Below are 24,742 nucleotides of genomic sequence, written 5' to 3' on the forward strand. Positions count from 1 at the left end.
TATAAATGTAATTTTAAAATGGCAGTAACAAGCCATACTTTTGTAGAGCTTGCTTGTCGGAACGCAAACATGCATTAATTAACGTTCAAGTCGGCTTGTTGTCTGTAGTAAGTTTTGTGATGAAAGACGGATTAAAATCAGAAATCCCAAACAAAATTTTCATTTTATCATCAGAGGGGTATGGTATCTAAGGAATCAATAGCAAATCAGCCTGAAAAATTGGTTGGACCGACAGATTTTTGCAGTTTTTTCTAGCGCAATTCTTAAGCAGCTGTTTTGGCTAGTTTAGCGTTTACGAGATTTAAGCTCCGTTTGTTAAACAACTATCGAAAGAAAACAACTTATGACCTTAAATTCACAAAAAAAGACATATTTGGATGGCACTGGCAAAAAATCAGCGCTGTTGAAATGCCCGAACCCGTGATTTCTTTTTTTATACTCCGCCAGTTTAAGTTGGACATTTTGACACTGGGATATTAGTCATGTCATTTAGTGTGAATTTCAAAGCGTTATTCCTTCCTAAATAAAAGCCCCATGACCTCCACATTGCAGGTATTGCTTTTTCTATAGAAACTTAACCTGCAATATGTTTGAAGAAAATTGGAAAAAAATTTATTTTTGGCATCCGCCACAAAAAAGCTTGTTGTTCTCTATTTTTACTGTCAAGCTCTTTTAAAAATGGCTAAGATTCCACTTTTTTAAGCTATAAATCACCGCTCTTTCAGTCTTGACCCTTGACCTTTTATTGTGATATCATTAAAAGGCCAAGGGCTTTAAAACTGCACCAGTTTTATGAGTATGCGACGTTGTTGAATCCCACCAAATTTTATCAAAATCAGTGATTTTCATTTTCTTGGGTCTGGTTGGTCCACCCTGACAAACGCCCTTAAATTCTTTTGCCTGCTGATGAACGATCTTGCGATCTGCGTCATGAACGATCTTGTCTAGGCTGTCAAACAGAGCAGACTATCTGCGTACGCAGACGACACGCAAATATTTTTCGCCGCCAGTACACCAGAGAAAGTTGAACAAGTGATTAATGGAGATCTTGCCTATGTCGATCAATGGTATGAGCAAAACGGCGTGAGGAGAAACACTTCCAAGTACCAAGCAATTGTAATGGGAAAGACCCAGGTTAAGCCCCAGTTCTATTGCGAAGACATTGCTATTCCAATTGCTGAAGATCTTGAAATGCTCGGAGTTACAGTAGATGGCAAAATGAAATTTGAGAAGCAGATAGGCAAAATATGCCGAAAAGTCTCCCAGCAGATTGCTGTACTTAAGCGAAGGAAAAAGATTCTACCATTCAAAACAAGAAAGTGTCTTTACCTCGCATTTATCATCCCTCATTTCAACTACTACTCAGAGACATGGCATTTCAGCAACAAAAGTGCCATTGCTAAGCTAGAAAAAGTTAATGAGCGTGCCCTCCATTTTGTCTTTAACGAAAAACAAAGGCCCTACTCCAAACTACTCAACAAAATAGGTTTACTATCACTTGAGAATCAACGCCTCACAAAAATAGTTTGCACAGTTTTCAATGCAATTAATAATGAACATGCACCAAAAAGCATAAAAGAACTGATCAGACGTAGAAATAATAAATACAATCTAAGAGTCATTGTATCAAATTCCACTGATGGTAAAGAAAATATCCTGTCCTTCGAGACAGACAATCTCAAGGCTTCGTGAGTATCGGTGGGTCTTAGAATGATAGGAGAACAGTCTCTGCTACCAAGAAATGAGCCAAAAGTGGCCAAATTAACGGTGGGTATAGCACTCACTAGGTTGGGACGAATGTTGGTAAAGTATTTACAGAATCTGTCAGCGATGTCCAAGGGATCTGTGATTGTGGATTAGTTGTCAATATATTGAGAAAAAAGGCAAATAAATGTCAATGTCAAGGCTGACCATGTCAAAAAGTTCATATTAAGCTAAATAGACTTTAGGGATCCGTAAGAACGTATATTGTCTAAACTAAAGAGTAAATCGCTCAGATAAACAATACCACAATCAAAGTACATTTTATAAAAAATAGGTCTGTCGTCAATTTGTACGTCTTTGTTATTCCAAGTAACATAGTGGGAATAATTAATATCAGAAAAAAATATTTATAAATTCAGCCCCCAAGTTCGTTTTCATCATTTGAACAAAATTTTCATCCATTAAAAATGATGTGTTCATTTTCCAAAAACCTGGTCCACTTCTACTATGTAACATATGCATGTATGTAACATAAGTGAAGAACACTTGCCGAGTGATCTGTTTCAATTGCTGCTATGTTATCTACATCTTTGATTAAGTCCTGAAGTGTATCTGAAATGAGCCAATAATCTAATCTGCAGAAAATAAATGGAGATTCTGAGACAACGTAAAGCTTTTTTTGTCTGGATTTTTAACTCTCCAAGTATCGTAAATTAAAAGTTGTTTGAATTTCTTCAATACGATAAACAATTTTTTTCCTTGTTATTGTTATCCCACCTTGTTTATCCAACATCAGGTTTATGGGACAATTAAAGTCACCTCCAATAATCATTTTATCTTCATAAGCAAGGTCTTCTTTTTTTGACATGGCAAGCAAGTGATCATAAAAGTGTGCAGCTTGATTATCATTATTGGGACCGTAAATATTTAAAAAAATAGTTTTGTTCATTGATTTCAGCCTGAATACCAGTATATCTACCTGCAGGATCAAAATAATTTTGTTTTATTTTACAATCAAAGTAGTTTCAAAATAATATCGCAACACCTCTTGCATGACTACTCCCGTGGGCCAGCTCTAAAGGTACGCGCCATTCACCTTTCCATTGTTTTTCCTTATTAGTCGTGGAATGTGTTTCTTGAAGAAAAATTATATTTGCATTTTGTTGTTGTTTGACTTTCTCTGAGAAAGGAAATCAGGTTTGAGCACTGGCCTTTTTCTGTTGTTTAACATGACTCGTTTATAACTTAATTTCTATAAGTAAAGATCAAGTGGCTATAGGTCTTGTACCCATTTTAATATTAAATTAAAATTTTAATATAACAATAGAGTCGATGTCACGGGTGTAAATATGTTTTTGGCCTGTCAAAAGCGGCTCAGGCTTAAATGAATTCTGAGAAGGGCCAAAAACATATTTGCACCCAAGAACATCAACTCTATTACTATTATATTAATTTCAAAGGGCGTCCACAAAAGGAATCAAAGAGGACAGTAACATCGTGTCGGCATCTATTTTTTGTTTAACTAACTTTCATCGTGGTAGATCACCGCAACTGACAGTTTGTCAAAGCAGCCTTTGTTCCTTAGTTAGTTTTCAAAAGGAAAATTACAGAATAGTTACTTATATGTGTTGAAGTTTATTGCACAACTGCTAAACTGACAGTTTGGCGTAACTGCCTGGACTGAGCAGGCTTCTCTCGTCTAAGAAAAACTTATGTTTACCTTGTGGAGTTCGCTGTTGGTCATGAAGCTACTGCAAGCATTATTTCGATTGTTACCAGAAGCACCAACGGCTTCATTTGCAGCGGATGGACTACTGAAGATGTTAGAGCAAGCTCCTTTCTGGAAGCTAGAGCTTCGTTTATTCTTGTGCTTTGTAATGGTGCAAATTTGCTTGGCATCAACCCCAGCTTAATGAAGACTGGTTATTGTAGAAGCTCGCACACAGTATGGTATAGATTTCAGAAAGGCCAGCGTTTTTCGAAATCTTGGGCATCAGTTAGGCGATTGTATTATTTCGCAAAGGCCCGTTCTTTCTACCATCTGGTTCCTGTCTTGCCAAAGTTTATCAACGAAGTCTGAAAAAGCGTCACACACTCCGAATGAAGTTTACTGAGCATAAATTTCAGTGAGTTTATGGGATCCATTGGCGAGCCAGGTATTCCATACATTCTCACATCAGTATAATCTTGATCCTTCTGCTAAGAGCCACCTTGGTAGTTCTTGGACTGCTCTGTGTGCTCTATGGTGACGTATTGTTTATCTTGATCGTCTTTCTTGAATTAAAGCGAGTTCTTTGTAAGTTCGTGCCAGCCCTCCCCCTTTCCTGCCCAAATAATGGCACAGATTAAACGAAACAAATTCTTGAAGCCTCTCCGGACAATCAGTCGAGAAATAGGACTTGAGTTTTTCGATATCCTCAACTTCAATTGGACTTTTATGCTTTGGCTTGGGGTTTCCTCGCTTGTAGTACGATTTACAAACAGCTTCGAACATTTTGTTTGCTTGCAAAAACTTGCCATCTTTCAGGATTTTGTTGGGTCTTGAAATGGGCTGGCTGGTGATTTTGCACTGTATTGCTGCTCTTATACCGGTCAAGGCAGTGTGGGATACTTTTTCTGGTTTGTTTTAACCTCTGCATGAGATCTCCCAAGAATGCCACACAATTCTGTTGGGCTTATGGAATGCAGGTCACAATCGATTTGTCTCGTCACACTACTCTTTGAACTTTTTCACGGCCCATGAAGTTTATTTTCTCGTGTTTTGGGGTATGGATTCTTCAAGTTTCTGTAACTCGTCCTCGTCAAGTTGAGATGACTGAGAATCTTGTTCATTTGTTTTTTGTGTTTTGTATCTCAAATGAAAACAATTTCTCTAGAGATGGCAGCGGTTCCAGTCAAATAAACAAGAAAAACGGCATGAACATGGTTTCCATTTCTGATTGGCTAGTGTAGCGGCGTCAGCTCCGTTGTCGGAGAGATCTGTGAAACTCAAAGAAAACTAAATGACTCACAGGTTCCACAAGGCTGAGAGGTTTATTGTGCCAACTCTTACAGCAATCCTGTGTAGTAGGACGTGTTAGGGCGAACGCTCTAGTAGGTTCTGAGTTAAACAGCAATAGTTGATCCCGTGGTTCCCGTTGAATTTCTCTGAGACTTATGGAAAATTACATACGTTTTCGCGGTATAAAAGCTAAGGACTCGTGACCACTAGCGGAAAATCCTTGTGACGTATTGCGGTTACAATAGGCAAAATATCTAAAAACACTACGAAACAAACTAAGGCATGCGGGTGCCGTTACACTGCTTCCCTAAATGTTTCTTCATTTACTTAGAAACCTAGTGACTTATAAAAATGCTAAATAAAATCAAATATACGTTGTTTGGGAAGCATATTGGTGAAACTAAATATGAAGCATTATTAATATTAATCAGTTCTCATAGTCCTCTTTTGCCAAGAGTAGGACAAGCTTGTGCGCTGGTTGCTTGAAGAATTTTCTCTCTCCGTCTTTGGCGGTCATTATCTGTACTTTTCTGACAAGCTGATCGCTGCTTGGATATGCTCGGGTGACTACAGCTAAGGGCCATTGATTTCTTGGAGATTCGTTGTCACAGACTAGTACGACGTCTCCTTCTTTGATATTTCTTTTAGGTGTAGTCCATTTCTGGCGTTTTTGGAGTTGGGCACAGTATTCTTTCTGCCAGCGCAGCCAGAGTTGGTTAGCGAGGTACTGAACTCTTCGCCAACGTTTACGGGAATACTGGTCGAGTGACTCAAATTTTGCAAGCGGGGGAAGCACAACTTGGGTCTTGAGTGTCAGTAGGTGGTTGGGGGTCAGCGGTTCTGAAGCTAATGGATCTGACAGGTTCTCTACTGTTAGGGGACGGCAGTTGACTATACTCTCGGCGTCAGTCATAAGGGTACGTAGAGCTTCAGCATCAAGCTGGGTACCATGTTCTTACAGCAGTGATGATAGGACTGATCTTGTGGTGCGTATTTGGTGTTCCCAAATACCTCACATGTGTGAAGCATGGGGAGTATTTCGATTGAAGTCAATCCAGTCGCAGTCTTGAGAAGACAGGTATTCTTTAACGGGTGTCGTGTCCAGTTCTTTGAGTGCAGCCGCGAGTTCGTTCTTTGCACCAACGAAGTTTGTTCCCTGGTCAGATCTAAGCTCACAGACTTTTCCTCTGCGACTGATGAAACGCCTGAGTGCGTTAAGGAACGAATCTGTTGACATGGCGTTAAGGGTCTCCAAGTGTATCGCACGTGAGGACAGGCAGGTAAATATGAGACCCCATCGCTTAAGCTCTTTTCGTCCTTCTCTAATGTAGAAAGGGCCGAAAACATCCATTCCAGTGTAGGTGAAAGGAGGACTTGGCGTGACACTCTCTGGGGATAAGGCTGCCATCTGTTGATCTGAGTGCGGCCTCGTAATTTACGACACAGTACACACTTGGCAATGATGTGGGAAATCAAAGAACGGCCATTGATAATGTGGTATCCGGCTTGGCGGATAGCGTTGTGCGTCATGCCATAACCTTGGTGGTGCTGCTTCCCATGATGGAACTGGCGTATGAGAGGAACAGTCACGTGACCATTTTTAGGCATGACGATGGGATGCTTGATTGCACAAGGAGTGGTCGCATTCCTGAGTCGGCCGCCAACTCGAAGTAGGCCTTCTTTGTCAATGAATGGATCTAGCTTGTGAAGGTTGCTGCTGAGCCTGACAATGCTGTTTCTTTTCCGCGCACTGTGGCGATCTTGAAATTGGTTATCGTTGCCTTCAAGCTTACTAAGGGTGTTGATCTCTTGTTTATAGTGGTAATGTTGAGTTGATCTCAGATCTAAGTTCTCAGCTTGTGAAAGCTCTGTCACTGTAGGGGGTCCTTCTGTCGGACGCCATTTATGCTTCTTGTTGGGTCTTAATCTTTCAATTGCCCTCTGAACTTGATCAATGCATCGTTTGAGATGGTTGAACGAGGAGAAATGATTGAAGCAATCAGGTTCCAATATTTTCTGTCCGGTATAAAGGGTCTTTGTCTTTGTGGCTAGTGTCGATGTTGAGTCCTTTCTGATTTCAATGTCTGATGGTAGTAGAGGACAAGCAGGCTGTGGGTGAAGTGGAAGTGGATCTTGTTGCCATAGAAACTTTGGTCCGTTGAACCAGCGGTCGTTCTGTAGTAACTCCTTTGGGGTTAAACCGCTAGAAACTTTATCAGCTGGATTTTCCTTCCCGGGGACATGGAACCACTCTCTTGGGGAGCTTCGGTCTCTGATATGCTGTACGCGGTTGCCAACGTACACATGGAAGCGACGTGCGTCATTGTTGATGTATCCTATAACGATCTCAGAGTTGGTGTAGTAATAACAACGCATGTCTTCAATGTCAAGTTCACTCTTAAGCATTGTAGCTACGTTGACTGAGATAACGGCTGCTGTTAGCTCTAAGCGTGGTATAGATATAGGCTTGAGTGGTACGACTCTGGATTTCGCCATGAGGAAGCTAACATGAACCTTATTCTTCTGGTTGATTATGCGTAGATATGAGACTTGGCCCACACCGGTGTCACTTGCATCTGAGAAGCTATGGATCTCGGCACGAACAGGTTGGCCAAAACCTGGAGGTTTAAGACAGCGTGGGAACGTGAGCGTCTGAAAGAGGGGCAGCTCTGTCCGCCATTTCTCCCATAGTGGCAGAATATCCTCTGGTACTGGGTCGTCCCAGTTGATGTTCTGACGACAGAGTGCTTGTAGTATCTGTTTGCCGACTAATATGACGGGCGATACAGCTCCCAGGGGGTCGTAAACTGAATTTATGGTAGACAGGATCCCACGTCGGGTTAGAGGCTTGTCTCTCAATTCAATACGAAAGCTGAAGTTGTCCGATTCAATGCACCAGTACGTACCAAGGGACCTCTGGACTGGCATAGAGTCGTGTCTGAGGTCTATGTCCTCAAGATCTTTGGCGGGGTCATCAGCAGGTAGAGCCTCAAGAACTTCCTTGCGGTTGCTTGTGAACTTGTGGAGGCGCAGATTGTCGCTTGCACACAAGGCTTGTGTATCTTTGATCAAACTAAGGGCTTGTTCTACTGTAGGTACTGATTTAATACCATCATCTACGTAGAAATCTCTGCGGAGAAAATCTGACGCCTGGTCTCCAAACTCTTTCCTGTGAGTTTCCGCTGTTTGATGTAGACAGAAGTTTGCTACTCCGGGGGATGAGGCTGCACCGAAGAGGTGTACGTTCATTCGGTATTCGACGATTGGGCTTGAAAGGTCAATTTTTTCAAACCACAGAAACCGGAGAAAGTCCTTATCGTCACAATTGACGTAGAAGCTGTGGAACATTTGTTCAATGTCACAGATGAGGGCCACTTCTTCTTTAAGGAATGGCGTTAGTACTCCAATGAGGGAGTTGAGTTGTTCTGTTCCTTGGAGAAGATGCTTGTTCAGCGAGTCGTTTTCGAAGACAGCACTGTAGTCAAACACGACTCGAATTTGATCAGGCTTTCGCGGATGGTAAACATTGAAGTGAGGAAGGTACCAAACTTTACCTTCTGCTATGTTCAGTTGATCTGCGGGGACTAGGCTAGCGTGACCATTATCAAGCGTCTTCTTCATAAAAGCTAAGTAATCCGATTTTAACTTGACGTCGTTCAAGAGCTTTCTCTTGAGAGAGAAGAGTCTTCTCAGACAGTGTTTACGGTTGTTTGGTAGGGTGATGGCATCTGTTTTGAAAGGTAGCGGTGCCTCCCAGTTTCCATTTGTATTCTTGTGTAGGCCTTTGGTTAGTATTTCTCTGGAGCGTTTGTCTTGTATAGACTCGGCTCGCTCAGTTCCACGAATCTTGCGACTGTGGTGAATCTCACTGTAGTCAAGTTCCATCATTTCGCGTACTTGTTTCGGACTTGTCATTTCCTTAGAAGATAATGTAGGGCTGATGAAAGGATATGTTCCAGGTGTTTCTATTGCACGGTCCGAGAGCGTTTCCCTTTCCACAATCACTCGATTTACTGAGGCTGGTGTTGGTTGTGAGGGCTGATTCTTGCATACACGCCCAATTATTGTCAAGCCGAACTTGTACTGCTCTGCCCAGGGTTCATCCTCTTGACCAGATATGACGTTCATTGGTTGGAAAGCCGCTGGAACATTTCGGCCGATGAGCAGGCCTATATCAACATCGGGGCGGTGCTGTATCTTGTCTGCAATGTGAGATAAATGTGTGCATTGACTGGCTACAATTATTGTCCAGCCGAACTTGTACTGCTCTGCCCAGGGTTCATCCTCTTGACCAGATATGACGTTCATTGGTTGGAAAGCCGCTGGAACATTTCGGCCGATGAGCAGGCCTATATCAACATCGGGGCAGTGCTGTATCTTGTCTGCAATGTGAGATAAATGTGTGCATTGACTGGCTACACAGGGCGTGGCAATATCCTGGTGAGAAGCAGGAATGTACTCTCGTGAGTACGCGAATGGGATTTTGATTGGTGTATGCTCATTGTCCATGTCTTGAATGAACAATCCAGCTACTTTCTTGGTTCTAAACGTGTTTGAGCCGATGATCGTGTTAACTTGTTAGTCGACTTCGGTTGCATCAACTTCCAGTTGATCTAGTAAGGTGTCGGAGATGAACACATCGGTGGATTGGTCATATAGGACTGCATATGTGGTTAATTCTTTATTCGGGTTCGAGTGATGACTAACTTTCACCAGGACGATTCTAGCACATGACCGACCGGATTCCTCCCTCCCGCAGACTTGCGTGCAAGTTGTGGACGAATTCTCATTATGTGACGGCTTGGTCTCAATATGCATTGCTGTGAGGTGCCTTTTCTAGCAAATGGCAAATTGTGGTGGGTTCTGGTCGCATTTTTCGGCGAAATGCTTGTCTGAATCCACGCACTTAAAACACAGTTTGTTTTTCTTAAAAAATTATCTTCTCTCGTCTAAATTGAGATCACAGAACTTCTGGCATTCATTTAGCGTGTGAGTCTTGGTTTTGTGAAAGAAACACAGCTTTTGTACGATTGAGGAGTTTTCTGGGATTTTCTTTGGAGAAGTTTCTTTCTTTGGTGCAGAGGACAGTGGTGGGTCTGTGCTGCCCGTTTTTGAGGCGAAACTGGTAGATGGCGGCAATTTCCTGTGTGGCTGAGAGCCGTTCGAAGCGGAATTAGTTGAGGTTTGCCTGTGGTGAAATATTTGGGGAATGTTCATGCAATCCGCGTGGAAGGTCACTTCCGCGACAAACTCAGAGAAACTTGGAAATGCGTTGCAGCCCTTTTCTTGTTGCCGTTTTTGCACTTTTATGGACCATTTGGTTAAGAACCAACTAGGGAGTTTCTCAACCAATGTTTGTACCTTAGAAGGACACTCAAAAATTGTCAGACTTGGTAGATGAGTTTTGGCTATTTCTACTTGTTGTAGGAAGGCGCTAAAGTCTCTAAGGCCTTGTGTGTCATTGTTAGCAATCTTTGGCCAATTAGCGAGTTTGTTCTCAAAGTCTGTGGCTACAATAGCACTGCGACCGAAACGCTGTTTTAGTTTCTTTTGGGCTTCGTTGTAGGCAATTTCAGGGTTTGCACCGACCATGTATTGAAGTTGCTCAACGACCTTTTTTGCTTTTCCATCTAAGTGCTGATAGAGGAGATAAAGCTTTTGCTGAGCGCTGATGGGTGCAGAGTCGATGAGAGCGTCGAAGGCTGTCTCCCATATAAAGAACTTGGTGTCCACCTCGTCACCTCTGAAAATGGAAGGCTTCGCTTGTGGGAGTCACTGTAACTGGGTGACCCTGGCCAGGGCCTCAGCAATTTGATTGACGCTATCCGTACTAGGTTGAGGGTGATTCAAGCTTACAGGAAATGGACTTGGCCTGAACTCATGATAAACAGTGCCAGGGGAAGCCTTAGGGGTGAATATATCAGCCTCAGGACGTAGATCATAGACTGATGGATACCCAGGATTCATGCTGTTAATTGCACCTGGAGAATGATGGGAAGTCGCCAAACTCAAACTAGTGAATAAGGGCTCTTGAGGAAAAGCAGCAACCGGTTTAATTGTGCCACAGGCCAACTCAGATGCGGTGACTGGAGTGCTTCTTTTAGTGGAGAGCCTAGGAGCAGTGAGGCTGTTTGTTGTGTGTGACACGAACAGTTGTGAAGTGTTTAGATTTCCTGAACCAGCAGAAAGGGCGGGAAACTGAGAAACTGTTGGGTATCCTGTGTCAAGTTTGGATGTAATTGGTATTCCTGTATCGGTAGAGGAGGTAGCTAAGAAAGGCATGGAAAACCGCTGGAAGTTCCAAGTCATGGTTGTAGTCAGCTGGGAGACCTGTGCCAGGGTCTGGGGCAAATGGTAGTCCTGTGTCAGAGTAGGAGGGAGCGGGGAGTTCTGTGCCAGGGTTGTAGGCAGCTGGAATTCCTGTGGCTGGGTCTGGGGCGAATGGTATTCCTGTGTCAGGGTAGGAGGCAGCGGGGAGTCTAGTGCCAGACTTTGGGGCAGCTGGGATTCCTGTGTCAAAATTTACCGCTGACAATAGACCGGCAGTTGGACTAAGAGGTCTGGTGGACAGTTCAGATTGCGTCATAAATCGATCAATCATCTTTTCCGTTTCGTGTGGCAATTCTGGCTCAAATTCAAACAGATGACCTTCGTCTTTCAACGCCTTCTCGTATACGGCTTCCTCCACTAAGGTTTCACTCAGTCGTTGCTGGAGTTTTAATTTGTTTAGCGCTTTTTGTTTTTCTTTGATAGCATCGCTAAATTTGACCTTTTGTTCGAAAGAGGCACGTCTTGCCTTGACAGTTATTAGGGATTGCTTTGAAGAATGCGAGCCGCCGGAAGAAGTTGAAGTATTAGAGCAATTGCTTTTACGTGATGCCTTCGATCAAACAGATGTGGTTTCATCTTTGTCAAGAGATGCCAGTTTATTGAATGTTGCACTTCTAGCTCCTTGGAGGGAATCTCTCACAGTTATGAGTAAATCCGTGATAAAATCAGCTTTTGGGGTATTGTTGTCCAAATTGAGCCAAGCGTTTAATTCAAGCTCAATTTTTTCTGCGAGTGTGACCAATTCTTTCATCTTATTGCCTATCATTATCCGGTCTTTTGAACACACCAATAATGCGTGGTATGCGGTGACGTTCGCGTGGAAGAATTTTTTTGCCACCCTCGTCATTTTTTCCTTTACCGCAGAATGGAACTCTAATCCCTTTTCTGTCATAGTTCGGGAGCGTGTTTCCGATTCCTTAGTTTCTTTAGAAAATTCAGTAGTTTCTGCGGTATTATCTGTGGCGTTTGCGTAAGTGGTTTCGCTAAAACCGGTGTCGGTGGTTTGGTCGGGTGAAACGCCGAGTTTTGCCTTTTCCTCCACGTTTTGCGAGAGGCTCATGGTGTGCTTTTCGGTTTGACTTTGGCAAAGGCAATGGTTCGGAAGTGATGACTCAAAGACACGTTTGTTCTTCTAATATTGTATTGTTTAGGTAATAAAGTATGTGCTATGACTCCAAGTATCTACGCACAAATCACAGAGTTCTTCACAGATTAGTAGCCACGGCTATAAATAGTATCAATAATAATAATAATAATAATAATAATAATAATAATAATGATACTAATAATAATAATAATAATAGTAATAATAATAATAATAATAATAAAAGGCATAAGTATTGCGTTTATATACATTGTTACCTCCCCAATGGGGCTTTTCAGGAACAATTATTTGAATACTAAAGTTACTAATATCTACACAATTAAAATTAATCAAATAAATTAATCAATTTAAAGTTGGGTTTCCAGGAAAATAAGCTTGTTGGTTTTATTCACAGAAAAAAGTTGTTCTTGATAAACATTTTAATTAAATTATCGCGCACCAGAAACAGGCTGGTTAAAATGCGAGCCTCTTCTTGCACGTACAAGTATATGTTAATTTTTTCCGACTTATGGCTTTCTGCTCAGTTTGACAATAATATACAACTTTTAAATTTCATATTAACCTACCCCTATCATGAATTGGCAAAACTATATTGCCTTACTAGAGCCAACAGGTACAAATATGCCCGTACGTCTTAGATAGTTTTGGAAAGTGCCTTGTTTGGTCTGCTTGTCAGTCGGTCGGTGGGTTTTTCTTCCTTAATCCTCTCTCGTTCGTTTTGGCCTTTCTGTCCATTTGTTTTAAGAATTTTATATCACAAAGGGTGTCTTTTTTAACAAAGCAAAATTATTTCCTTATCCACAAACTCTTGTAACACCTGAAGGAATATTGGTAGCCGAGCCTTCCTTGTAAGGCATGTGATATGCCATTGCGTGACATACTTTGTACAAATGATATCCATGGATTTAAGAAGTCAAAATGACAGTGTCGCTCAGTGGTCCAAAATCTCGCTCAATGGTCACTTTTTTATGATGAGACAAGCTCAGTTGTACGTTACAGAAAGATAGCAGCTATTGTGCGTTTGAAACTGTCAAGAATAGCGCCGATGTTTTGACAAGAGCCATCCAGGTATCGCTCAGATAGTTGTTGATTTTGCAAACATTGTCAGAGGGAAGATGGTAATTTTGAAGAAGCAGGAATGAAAACCAATCTACAGCCCCTGTTTTTGCAAGGTAAACTTGTAATGTTGACCTTCTTAATCAAATAGGGTGCTAAGCACTTAGATTTGCTCGGAATATTGGCTTCGATAACAGAGATTCTTATTTTGGTTTGTAGATTTTCTTGACAGGGAACGTGCCTTTTTCGTTCAGAAGTTAAAAGGCCCAGACTAATTTTTATATCCTTAAAAGGAGACCATTTCCACTAATCACAACCTTAATCTCAAGTGCTTCTGAGTTATGCCACATGGGAAAAATGCTTCTTGAAAAACTGCTCCAAAATAAGATTTTTTAACCAAAGAAATATTGGTGATTCCCAGTTAAGTAAGCAATCCGGTTTTAGACTTGAATCATTTGCCAGTGTCTCTTACACAAATATACCAATTTGAAAAAACCGTGCTTCCTTTTGCGCTTTTCACGAGGGAAGTTCTTGATTTGTTACTTGGCGCACTTATTTCCGCCATTTTATAACGGTCGGCGCCTATTACAGTTTTTGAGAATTTTGTAAAAAATAAAAGCAGAGGTCAACATAAGAAATACACCACGTTTATTAACTCATCATAGAGTATGTCTGAGCAAACTATAAGGGGTAGTCAATTTTTTTTTCTGATCTGAGGTAATAAAAGTATTTTCGTCCACTTTAAGTTGGCTTATAATGCCTTGCTTATAGTGTCTCTTTTCTAGGTTAAAGAAATATTTCGTATTTCTTACTCCTTTATTGTGCCATTTAATTTTAGCTCTCAATATGGAACCTTTCGTGCGAAACTCAATAATTCTTTCTAACTCACTCTTTAGATCATTCAGTTGTTGACAAGTTCAAGATTTTCTGTTTCACTAGAGTCTCCGTCCTCAATTCTAGTTTGGAAATTGCATGGTCTAGTTCTGCCTCACAGTCTTTTGTTTTCTTAGTTTTGTTCACTGCGTATTGCAGCGATTTTTCCCGTAGTTTGAGCTTAATCATGTCCCACAATAGAGCAGAGTTTACCATGTCATCGTTTTCATATTCGTCTTGAACTTCCTTAATCGTTGCCTTAATAAGATTAACATAAGCAGTTTTGGTTAAAAAAAGAGGTATTTAATTTCAAGTCTACATTGAACCTTAGGTTGTCATTGTCCCCAAGTGTACCTTTTTTCATCCGAATTGTAAATTCTCCAGACGTCGAGAAGATCTAGGTTCTCTGAAATTTCTTGAACAGTCTTCAAGCTATTTTGGTGAGTTTTGGCAAGGCCACCTTTTTTGTCATTTTCGATGTTAACGAGGTTGAAGTCTCCGCCAATTATTATGTCTTCACATTTAAAATTTAAAAGATCGTAGAAGTTTTGAAAGAATGAACGTTTATCCTCTTTGGGAGCATAGATGTTAGCGAGAGTCAAGAACTTTTCGTTAGCTTTTAAGTCACAAATAATAAATCTCCCTGCAGGGTCGGTGTAAAGTCTTTGGATCTATAGGTTAAAATTATTGTTGAAAAGAATACGTACACCTGCTTTGTTGCTTTCAAAAGAGGTGAAGTAAGCTGATAGCCCCATTCTGCTTTCCACGAGTTATTTGTTTTTTCTATACAATGTACTTCTTGGAGCATGCATATTGATGGCCTTTTGGCGCGAAGCCAATTAAATACTTCCTTTCTTTTCGCGTCATCCCTAAGTCCCCTGACATTCAATGAAGTTATTTTCAAAATCACGATTTGTTCAGGTCCTTTGTAATAAACATTGTCTCGAGGGGAAAAAACATGTGCGCCTCAATAAAGGGTGTGCATTCTTTCTATTAGGTGTAAAATAATTGATGCAAAAGGTACTCGATATTTTAAACAAATAATGAAGTCTAAGACGTGCATATAATGTTAGACTGAAGCAAATGATCGCAAAAGGTAAATTAAACAAAAGAACACACACAAAAACGGAACATAGACAAATTTGTCCCTCTCCAGTCATAACGTAGATTATTTTGCTTGTTTAGTTTATGATTGATCTAAGTCCTCTTCGGAATAAATTCTAACAGGGGAGCCATAGGGTGATGTCTTAACGTAAATCTTACCATCCAAAGACCAAACACTGAGTAGAGTACCCTCTTGTCTTCTCTTGTTTGCCTATTTCATGATTCTAGGCCTATAAGCCGTAAGGTTCTCGTTAATAAAAATATGCTGTCGTTCCTGTCCATTTGAAGGGTAGCTGGGGAATAGATCTGTGATTTTGACATCTTTCAGTTTAGTGCGTTCTTTGTAAAGTTTTGATTTCACTCTATGATTGCAAAATTTCACTATATTGTGTGAAATCTCTATTTCTTCAGGTTTTATCGTAATACTTAGGGCTTTGGCAACCTTAATAACCGCGGCCTCTGTACTAGGATACGCCTCTTCTGGGATTCCCTGGATTTCCAGCAAGTTCATCCGAGTCTACTGTTCCGAATCATCATGGTGTTCCCACAGTCGATCGAATTCTTCTTTTTGCTTTCCTAGATTCTCCTTTGTTGTTTTTAGCTCGTTCCTTGTTGAGGCGAGCATGTGTTTTACTTCTTGGTTTTCGTCCTTGGTCTTTTGCAAGGACTCTTTTAGTCGAAAAAAATATTTACATGTATCCCTTGACTTTATTGAAATAGCTTGCATTGTCCAGTTTGTATTTAAAATTTTCTCAAAGTCGTGACTTCTTCAATTTTCGTGTACCCAAATCTTTCTCAAGCAGACTCTACTGCTCTGAAAAGTATACAACCCTTTTAGCTTGCCTTACCTGTTCAAGGAATCTCCTCTGTGTGGTGAAATATTTGCACAGTGCAATGGCTTGTTGGAGAGTGGTGAGTTATCACGTCAGATGGGGCAGTGGGATTATCTCCTCTCAAACCCTTCTTCAATTGCTTGTAAAATACGTGTAGTACAACAGAAAGTCTAAGGACATGCCTGTCTTCCTTGGAAACGTTGTCCGGGCAACAATTTTTTTCCACTGGCTGTTGAGAGATACTGAGATTTCGTCTATAAATCTCTCGAAGGCTGCATTTCCTGCGGCATCTATTGAATACTTAACCGGTCCATTTTCCTAGTGCCAAAAGCTAAAAGTAGAAGAGTAGATTGTGCTGAAAGATAAATAATGTTGTCAGAACACCCTTTGCTACTAAAAGTTTAAGTAATTGAAAATAGTGCTCGTCAAATGTTAAATTTAGGAACGGTCATGAATTATACTGTAAATGTCAACGTTAGTCTTTCCATAGACACTAAAGTGTAATTTAAACCAAGCAATTGTTTTTGGTGGGATTGTTTTGTTTTTCCATTAGAAACCCCTTGCATTAAGAGTAAGCTTATTGAAAATGATATTTTTCATTTGCAAACCTCACAGCACACATTGTGCTTGTAGAACAGGAACGAAGTACTTCAAGCTTTGAAACAGCGTGCATCAGTTTTTTTGACTGGATTCTTATAAATGGCATGTGCAACTTTTTCCATTGTTTTCAGTCCTGAACTAACCCAATGCATTACCTGAAGGCAGGAAGGGAGAAAATAACAAGAACAGAGTGTTATTGAGGCATACGAGACCAATTCCGAGGCCCCACACAGCATGCAATAAGGTCAAATGTGAGAGGACAAAAACTAAAACCTTGTTTGTGGGAAAAGCAAAGCATCTTCACGCCCAGTAAAGTGTTTCAGGGCTACACCCTGTTTATCGTTCATAACATTACTATCAAGAGCCATGTGATCCAAAGTGTGGTCACTTTCGCCAACAAACTCAGCCTGGACAATTTGCCAACATCTCGTTGACATGGTCTCTTTTCGGGAAAATTGTCGGGAGAACCAATCTGCTGCGTTCATTTCAGATAGAGCATAGAGCAAGGTCGAGCTACATTTCTCTCAGTGACGCTTAGAGACTCGGGTGAGGTCCTTGGAATGGGAACCTCTTCCGTGCCAGGTGTAAATGATGGCCTGGTTAGCCAGTTGAATATCTACCCGACAATCTTGAATTTCTGCAAGAACAGACTCCAATGACTTATCAACTGCCCACTTTTCTTTCATTCGGCGGAGCTCCTCTTCCCAAACTCACCAAATGTCAACTCGCACAAAACTGTATGGGCCACGGTTGCCCAACAGGCCTGCAAAGTATCTGTGGATAGTGTAAGAGCTACACGTCCTTCCTTTCTCCAAGAAATGCTAGAATGCTAATTCTTCTCTCGGCCTGGGTGTGTCTTGTTTCCCCAATAGCTGACGCCATTTCATGAATATAAAATTTCCCACCAGGAAACGTGAGGGTAAACAAGAGACATTTGACCAAGACAACAAGCATTATAGGCCACTGTTCCGCAATTTATCAGAGATTTCCATGTCATCTGGAGCCCAACAAAATCAACCCTAGAGAGTGTATGGCCCTACCAGCCCCTCCCTTTCCACAGTCACTGGAAAAGGGTGCTTTTTTATCCCTTAGGCTTTTCTTTATGTACTGCAGATTTCTCAGAGCCGCAGTCTACCGATGTCTTGTTTGTTGGATCTTCAGTTACTTGGGGTGGGATAACAGCAGGCCACTGCCAGCATGTATCTATAACAATATAACAACCAGATATCTTACTCACCACTCAACTGCATATGCATCAGCTGAGGAGAGAAACTAACTGATTGCTCGAATGTCAGATAACTCACCCCCCAGACAACTAGCCCCCAATCTCTAGACAACTACCCCCAGCTCTTTAGACAATTTGCTCCCAACATGAAAAGGTTAGAAAAAAACTTGCAAATGAAGAAAGCTCTGCAATCATACCAGACCAAACTAACGAGCAATCATATCAATGGTGGATTAAAACCGCCTGGGCTTAAACATTGCAAATTCAATAAGGCAGCTGTGTTTAAAGTCATGTTCAAACAATCCTTCAGCCATTGCGTAGGAAAAAAGTGCTTGAAATTGTAAATGAAACAAAAAAGTAGGAGTTGTTTATTTCCAAATAATTTTTTCTAGCGTTTTCATGTTGGGGGCGAGTTGTCCTTTTGATACATCTGGTTTTTATTATGAGGGTAACACCATAACATTGTGAGAATAAGCCCCTCTGCCGACTAATGTTTTTAAAAAATTCATCATCATTTCCAGTTCCAGAAGGCTTTGAAGAACAAATCTTTACATTCGCTCTGGAATTATTTTGATTGAATGATGTCTCTCATTATAGCACGAGATCCAGCCTCACCCAAAGACCTGTAGCTATCGAGTAGATTCTTTATGTTGTATAACATTTCCGATCTGAACTTGCATCTTCGCCCACTCATTAAGAGACTCGTAGCTAAGGCAATGGTTGTTCAGTTCAGGGAATTTGCACGCTTTGTCTTGAGGAGACTTTCTTGCATCTACAGCCAATTCATGATAATCTTCTGTCTCTATTTGATCAAGATAGATCGACATGTAGATCAGGGTCATTGTCGCACATATGCGGATCTTTCTCTGGTGCATCGATTGTAGCCTAAAAATAAAACATTTCGTTTACTACTTATATAATTCAGAAGATACATGGCTCTCGCAGAAAGGAGAACCTTTCCACTGAAACTTCACGAATTCAGTGAATCTCACCTTGAGTACTTTGCATCTTGTTTGAAGCCAAATTCTTTCTCGCCAAAAAATATAATTTTTTTTCGTACTTAATGTCCAAAAGAGCTCCACGTCCCTATGCCAGAGCACTTTCCTTTTGCGTAAGTTACGTTATGCAACTGTTTCACACTAGGATCTCCGTGACCCCACTCTGCATGTTGCGGGCAACATCAAATCTTCTTAAAGGGCATTCAGCCGATGATAAAATGTCATAAAAGTGCTGGAAATATGATATAAAACTTTGATAAACTCTGATTTATAGATTTGATTAATACAAACTGAAGAATTCGTTTACGAACTTCATGAAAATATCGCTCAGAAAGAGAGTCTGATATGGTGTCATGCATGGTTCAGCACATTTCGGTCTCTAGTGGGGGTACGGGAAAGAGGGACTCCAAAACAGACGTTTTTTTTTTTTTCACTCTTTTCTTTGATTTTTTGAAGTTTTTTTAATTAGCCAATGCAGTGCGCCAATTGAATTGAAATTAAGAAATAATAGTCTGCAGTGGCCATAACGTTTAGCCCACCAGACCGCCAAGTCTCTCTTCATGAAAAACCGTTGCAAAACATAAGTTATGCATTTGATTTGGCTTGTGTGACGTACAGCATCTGAATCAAAGCTTTTGGACAGCTGTTATTCCCGGGTGAGCCAGGCGGCAGAAATCGCTGAGCTGATCAGAATTAGATCTGCCATTCTGAATTGATTCAGACACCATATTTCACATGAACTTACTTCATTGAATTTGATTCGGCCCATGTGAAGTATGACGTCTTAGGAGCGTGTCCATCAGAGGACCAGGCAGTGGTGATACATGCCATCTCACCGATTTCAATCAAACTTGGCCGGGTTATAAATTACTCTAAAAAGGTTAAAGTGAGGGGCTCCTTAAGCTTGTAGAATTTATCTTATTTGTTGTGGCTCCACATGAGCATAAATACACCCTTTCTGGGTTATGTGCAGGAGTCTCAGATTATTTGATTAATTACCTGTCAATCAATGCAAGTTCAAAATTAACCAGGTAAAGTAGCATATAAGGGTTTGCTGTATTTACAAGTTCATGATATATGGAAAGTTGGTCTTAATATTGCAGCATTAATAGCTGCCAAAATGCAATAGCACAATTTCGATATATTAAAATTCAGCCTGAAACAATAAACATCACTGCCAGGCTCCAAGGAACAAACCCTTATAAACATAGAATAAACCCATATAAACATAAACTCTACAATTTATTCCTTGGAGCCTGAAAGTGATGTTATTGTTTCAGGCTAAATTTTAATATTTTGAAATTGGGCTATTTGTTGCCTTTGCTAGTAGGGGGGGGGTGGGGGTCATCTGATATTCCCACTTCCCGTACTTAGAAAAAAACAACTTTTTAGTGTCAATGTATTTAACACGATAGTACTAATTTAGGACACTGTTTTTATGTCTCCTACTGGGGATGGGACCACCATTTCTATGTGGTCATCTAAGCCACGTGAAGGTCTAGCCATCTGCAGAGTTGACACTGAGTGTTCGTGCAGCCCAAGGGTCGAACCCACGTCCTCCCACTCTGCAGTCAAGAGCTGTATTGACTGAGCTATTGTAGCACATCGGCAAATGTTGGGAAATGCTGTACGTTTCCTATTCCCCCCTTTTTTCCTATTGTTCCACCCCCCCCCCCCCCCCCCCCCCCGTTCACGCTACTTGCTACAATTTGCAACAAAATAAGTTGACACATTGTATTTGGATAACACTCTCACTATAATTTTATTTGTTACAACACCCCAATTTACTGTTCAATGTATTATGTTTGCGGCAACAGATCTCAGGAAACAAATCACAACATTGTTTAGCTGGTGGGGTAAGAATAAAGGTTAGGGCAAATTGACCTGCTGTAAGAGTGAAAATAACAATGAGTCAACAATTTTACGCCCAATGTACTTAATCTGATACGGAAAGTGATTTCAAATAACCTCTTTCACTTCTGCTTTGTTTCACTCAAGTTGTTACCAACAAACCTGAATTTTTTAGACATTTCAACCTTCATCAGCGTGAACAATAAAAATCTATAAAGTCTTTATATCCAAATGGAAACACAACATGATGATCCATAAATGAGTACTTGGACACAGTGTATCTACTTAATTCTAAGAACTGTAAGAAAGTTAACACAATACTCTTAAATGAGTAGTTTCAGAAGTGAATTAAGATGTTACTTCGGGTGCATTTACTTGCACATACGTGTAAAGCTGTCGCATTATTTTGGAATTCTGGGCAAACGTGACAGCTATATGCGTATGAGTGAGTAAATCCACTCTTGAACAGTTTGAACTCGTTCAGCATGGACAGTAAACTACCAGTAAACGACTTAACATACATACATACATACATACATACATACATGCATACACTCGATTGCAAAAACGTTGACACCTAAAAAGCATAAACCGTGAACGACAAGACCCAACAGATTTGTGGGTCAATAACCTCATTTCCATAATCAATAATTCACAATTCTCGTTCTTTGCAATAAAAAGTACAGTGCTGACTTAATTCTTCCTAATAGTTTTCTACGAAATACTGCTTAAGTTCATTGCCTGTTTTGAACTTAGGCAAATTGCGAATTGTATATCACTCAAATTGGCCCTTGTTGGCCAACACTTGGACGCTTTAGGGAAGGCTTGGACAGTTTACATCATTCACCACGTGCAACTAATTTTGGTCACCAGCCGTCACACGCGAATAGAATATAATGCAAATAAATTTAGTACACTCATACCCATAAAGCCACTGGGTCTCATTGTTCATGGTTTATGCTTTTTAGGTGTCAACGTTTTTGCAATCGAGTCTATACGTGTATGATCTTTGTGTACAACTTCAAAGAGACTTGTCTAATCAAAATTGGGCGTTGAATACGAGGTTTGACAGAGAGTTTAAAGTGTTCGCATTTCAAAAGAAGTATTTTCTGCTAAAACCATATTGAACTCCTTCTTAAACACTGTAAATGACGCGGGATGTAGAAAGAAACAGGGTGTTGGAGTAGGTGGAGGATGACAGGCAGAGTTGAAGGCCAACAGTTGTATTGAAAGCAATCTCAATTGGCTTCTGTGGAGGAGCTGGAGAGCCTGTTACAAATTGTAGAAATCTGTCAAGCAGTTAATCGTCCATTAAACCCACATAGTTTCTCAAATATGACAGTACTTGACTCTCCACAGGTCTCAGATCATCGGGATAACAAAGTTGTGCCAGAGGTTTCTCCGCAGATGGCAGCAGAGCCTCATACATTTCTTATTCTATCCACTGGCAAACTTGTTCCGAAAGCTTGAAGCTCATTTCCTGGTATGCCATTGGCCATCCACATCAAGGTAGGCATTAACTGATACAGAAAATGGGATCTTGCCATCATGATGACATGATTTCTGAGTTTCTCTTGGGCGGTTGCTACAGTACAGGTCATGTTGTACTGTTGATAGACACCTAGTATAGCATCTTGTTGATATGGAGCTAGCATCTCTGCTGAGAGCGCTTTGGCGAGCACATCCCTTTCATACTGGCTGAAATATAGTAGAAAACACCTTTCTAGCATGTCTTCATCCATGGACTCTTCTCTATGAAGTAAGCAAACGAAAGATGCTTCACAGAGACGAACTGGCATTTCTTTAGTGAGAAGCCATCCATGTTAAAGCACTCTCCCCCTTTTCTGGAATACTGCTTTCATTTGCAACTGCTGATGAGGAGGAGCAAAAGGAACTATCACAGTGTCCCTTTTAAAGTACTCCTCATAAGCAGCATTCCAGAGAGGTGTATAGAGAAGTCTCTTGTGGGCCCTCCAAAGTCCAGTCCCACCTCTCCTTTAAAACGGACATTCAATTTGCATTCTAGTATGGATTTGTCATCGTAGAGCTGTAGCATGTCGGCAAGAACATTGTTGCGGTTTACTTCTTTGCAACGACAATGATGAAACGGTATCCCTGGAGTCTCTGATGAAATAAGAGAAAGTTGATTAGTTGTACCCTACTGGGGACAATTCATTTTTCACGAGGTGATAAGTTTTAGTATCGTCTTTTTTATTTAGGGGGGAGGGGAAGGGTCATCCAGAATATATAGGAGCACAAGGGGAAGGGACAGATAAAAAAATATTATTTTAAATATTTTGAGGACAGGGGAGGGTCCTCGTATGTTACAGGAACTACGCAGCATATCTCATCAGGCAGTAAGGTTATGACACTGTACAGTGTAACAAGTTAATGTGCCTAATTAGCAATAAAATTATTAGAGCCTTTCCAAGGGCACTGTAATCAAACTATGGTATGCCAAATAACTGAATGAACACAGCTGAACCTCTATAGGTGGCCACCTGTTCAGCGACCAACCTCTATTTAGTGGTCAGCAGCCAAAGTCCGGAAAAAAGTGTCAGCTAATCACTGTGATAAAAACCTCTGTCCAACGGCCACCTCTGTCCTGTCTCCGAGTATTACAACTAAATAACGTATAATGTATTCCACATAGGTGATAGACCCTTCTATTGTAAACAACTGGATCTGTTTGTTATCAGGGAATTTAACCCTTTGGGCCTTGGAGCATTAAGAGAAAATCGTTTTTAAGGTTTAATTGCTCTTTTTTTACGCTTTTCTGGCTGAATTGGGTTCAAATCGATCCAGCTATTCTATTTGTTGCAAATCTTGAAAATCATTTTCATAAAATCTCTATACTTATTATACCTGTGCATGAGAAGAATGATGGATTGACCACTATCCGGAAACGCCTTGTAGGGCTTTCTTCCTATTCAGTTAAACAAAATACAGTGTACTTCTGTTAGATCAAAATAATGGCACTGTGTATATCCAATGGAAGTATAATGTTAACTTTAGACATGTTTCACTTCTCTCACACTCCACACAAACAAAAATTCCATGTACCTTACAAAGATGCCACACCCCAAATCAAACTAAGGTTGAATATGAGCCACAACCTAATACACTTAAGCTTAATAGTCTACTTTTTCATTTGTTTTTTCAGCTGGTACATCGACTCCACAAATATGGTTTTGTCTATCAAAAACATTGAAGTATACCATTCAGGAAGAAAGAGGGCATCATTTCTTTGATCGCGCAGTTGCATTATTAAACCAGAGTAGAAAATTTGTTCTTGTTCTCGATAACATTGATTGGGATGTAAGGTGCATGGCATGTGCTCTGACCACCAGAAAAAAGTGTCCATTCTGCGGCCACAAGTATAGTATTCAAACACTTGTCTTCAGACCACTTAGCAGATGACAAACCCAAAAAAAATCTTCCCGATTGTAGTTTAAAGATTTACTTATGCTAACTGATGAGGGAAAGAGATGTTCTTGAGAGCGCTACAAAATCTTCCTTGGAAGAATACTGCGAGTGGTTTCCAGCCTTTGATTTCTTCAAGAAATGAAACGAATTTCAAGTCAGTGGTGGTTACCCTCCCAGTTCTGTTAAGGACGGTGCCTTCTAATACCGAAGTATTTTTGTGCGGTTTATGACTATGCGAGAAAAGCAGATCTTAGCAAGGCCTATTGGAATCTAAAAAGAAAATTGGGGGTAACCAATATTGTTAACGTTTTAGATTTTTCTCTTAAAAACTAAAAATGATGACCCACCCACTCTCTGCTCTGGCCCACCTCCCAACACTTTTTGACCTGTTCCTAATGATAATAAAAGTAAGAAAAAGAGAGCAGTAAAATCTGTCACTTGTATCTTAAATGGTCTACCTGGATATATTTTGTGCAATGTATGTGAGAGGATGAATGTGTTCTTTTTTCAGCTTGTTTTCAAGGGACTTTACAAAAATTCTGGTAGACAAATGGGCACTATGTAGTACTTCCGTGGAAAGCTGCAGAGAAGAAATGTCACTCAAGATGTAAAACATTATGAGGATTGCGAGCAGTT

The 24,742-nt window shown here is 40.6% G+C and overlaps 1 long non-coding RNA gene and 4 pseudogenes across 1 annotated transcript in view; 1 reads left to right on the plus strand and 4 right to left on the minus strand.

The window, feature by feature from the left end:
• LOC146480025 (uncharacterized) overlaps positions 1 to 14,487 on the plus strand; it is a 97,077-nt gene extending 82,590 nt beyond the window's left edge. Inside the window, exon 3 of the long non-coding RNA XR_014864799.1 lies at positions 14,401 to 14,487. This is a non-coding gene — a long non-coding RNA (uncharacterized LOC146480025). The remainder of the gene's footprint in view (positions 1 to 14,400) is intronic.
• LOC146480035 (uncharacterized) lies at positions 3,320 to 5,618 on the minus strand (annotated as a pseudogene).
• On the minus strand, positions 5,615 to 11,014 carry LOC146480036 (uncharacterized; annotated as a pseudogene).
• A 732-nt stretch (positions 14,488 to 15,219) lies between the features above and the next one.
• LOC146480037 (uncharacterized) lies at positions 15,220 to 15,900 on the minus strand (annotated as a pseudogene).
• Positions 15,901 to 21,980: 6,080 nt separating this feature from the next.
• Positions 21,981 to 24,742, minus strand: part of LOC146480038 (uncharacterized) — a 6,397-nt pseudogene continuing 3,635 nt past the window's right edge.

This window comes from Pavona decussata, unplaced genomic scaffold, assembly GCF_977016875.1.
Source record: "Pavona decussata unplaced genomic scaffold, jaPavDecu1.1 SCAFFOLD_56, whole genome shotgun sequence".
In the NCBI taxonomy this organism is placed as follows: Eukaryota; Metazoa; Cnidaria; class Anthozoa; order Scleractinia; family Agariciidae; genus Pavona; species Pavona decussata.